Here is a 2,414-nt window from a genome sequence, read left to right as displayed (position 1 = left end):
ATTATTATCATCGTTGTTAGCATTAGTAGCTACTTCGTTGTTAAGAGGTTAGGGTTTCCCTTTTCTTTTTTTTAAGTGCCTGATTCATATTGAGGGATTTCGCATCGCTTTTTGAAATCCGTAGTTACTTCTGTTTGCTGGGGGAGGTGTGTGTGCAGAGCAGAGTTCTGGCTTGGGAGGTGGAGGAAATAGCTCTTGGGGGGGAAAGATATAGATTGTCCTTTGAAGAAAAACTAGGATTCCAACCGCCACCCCTTTCTGGGGGTTTTTGGTAATGGGTTAAAAACATTGGGTTTATACTGATCCTATTGTAAGAAATTTGTGTGTGTGTGTGTGTGTACACATTTGTCATACTTCTTTGTTCAGACCCATGGGGTTGGGTTTTTGTTGTTGTTACTGTTTTTTGGTTCTGATAAAAAGTATGGGGAGTTTTGTCCCCCCCCCCCCCCACTTAAGACAGGTACTTACAAATTCCCCATAGAAAGTATTTATTGTGGTTAAGTTTCTGTTAAATAGCTATCTAATGTGGATGGTTATCTAGTTATCCGATAGGTTCAGGTGAGTAGCCCTGGTGGTCTGAAGCAAAGTTTTGAGTCCAGTGGCACCTTTAAGGCCAACAAAGTTTAATTCTGGGTATAAGCTTTTGTGTGGATGCACACTTCTAATTCACACTGAGTGCTCTTTAATGGGTACCTTTTTAGCAACCCGAAGTGCTTTAGCTGGAAGGGAGGGGAAGCTCTGGGTTGGAAATAGCTACTTAAAAGCCCCAAAATTAAAGCTGTGTGGGTCTCCCCCCCAGCCCTTTTTAAAATACGTTAACGCATTGTTTGGTCCTCATAAAGGGATATAACATGGCTTCTGGGGTTTCTGTTTATTAACCCCTGCGGCCTAACATGGCTACCTACAGTCTCTACTTAAAAATGCTATTAGGTTTCCATTAGTTTCTTTTTTTTGGATAGGTGCCCTTTGATGAACAGGAAACAACTGGCACCTTCTGGAACAGGCACCCTGGGTAGAGTCCTGCGGTAGCAGGGTGGACTGTTTGGCTTCAGGTGATCGGGTTCGGAGGCAGCTCTTGTGCTTTGCGCTATGGATAGTTGACTTGTGGAACTCATTGCCTCAAGATGTGGTGGCTTAGAGCGAGATTTTTAAAAGCGTTGGACACATTTATTAGAGGGAGCAGGATTTTGCGTCTGAGCTTGCCTGCACGCTCTGACTAGCTGCTATTGGAAGCAGGAGGGTGGAATAGATTTGCCGTTGGCCTGATCATGTACGGCTACTCTGATGTTAGAGTTGCCGTTTTTTAAATAGTCACAAGAGGCGATCCCCCTGCGGTCCAAAGAAGTGCATTTTACCCACCTGAGAGCTTTGTCACTTCATTCTGCCGCATGCATACGGGAAGTTCCATGGTTTATATAAACTGTATATTAACATGCATCAAGTCCATTGTAAAAATAAAGTCTGGTGTGACCGTGCATCAGTGACAGGTTCTTTCAGAGCTGTTCTCTCAAGGGCAGTTCTCGAGAGAGCTCTCTGAGCCCCACCTACCTCACAGGGTGTCTGTTGTGGGGAGGGGAAGGGAAAGGAGATTGTAAGCCGCTCTGAGACTCCTTTGGGTAGTGAAGGGTGGGGTATAAACCCAATCTCTTCTTCTTCTAAATTATTGTTCAAGGAAAAGGTGGGCTCAGTGTTCATTTCCGAGCGATTCTGAGGGGATGATGATAAACTCTCCATCCCTTATGACCCCACCACCACCCTCTCCTTTTACCAGCTTGGTTGTGCAGTTTCAAGGCTGAAACAAGCGACATCACACACACTCAGAAACACAAACATGCTTGCCACATGAGTCAGTATGTAGACTCTGCATGCAAGAAACTGCTGGCGGGTGTGATGACTGTACGCAAATGGGGTGGGTTTGTGTGTGGAAATGTCCTTGTACGTCATGAACCTTGTGGAGTGTTTCTAAGGGGTGCAGGCAGCTTGATCCGCGATTGTCACAGTCGTGTCTCCTGCTGCACAGAAACCCCATAATGATGTTGATTAAAGAGTAGACTTTGCATGTACAATTATTAGGCAGGGATTCTGTGGTAATCACTGCATGGAAAGAGAGAGCGAGGGATGGAATTTATGCCCAATGGAAGCGGAAGGAAAGGGCATGGATTAGAGATCCCTTAATGTAAATTAGATACTTCTAAAATGTGGTGTATTTTTCTCATTAACATTTTATTGGTACCGCCCATCCCGCAAGCGGGCTCAGGGCAGGTAACAACATAAAAACTACAATAAATACGGTTAAAATTAAACAAGTTAGAAATTTAAGCAATAATAAACATTAAAACTCAATCACACTTCTAACAGTCACTGGTTGTATGGTTCTTTAACATATTATTTGGGTTAACAGATAGATAGGTAGA

Source organism: Gekko japonicus, unplaced genomic scaffold (genome assembly GCF_001447785.1).
Source record: "Gekko japonicus isolate JY-2015 unplaced genomic scaffold, Gekko_japonicus_V1.1 scaffold6331, whole genome shotgun sequence".
Classification (NCBI taxonomy): Eukaryota; Metazoa; Chordata; class Lepidosauria; order Squamata; family Gekkonidae; genus Gekko; species Gekko japonicus.
The sequence above is the reverse complement of the archived record's forward strand: the minus strand, read 5'-3'. Positions refer to the sequence as shown.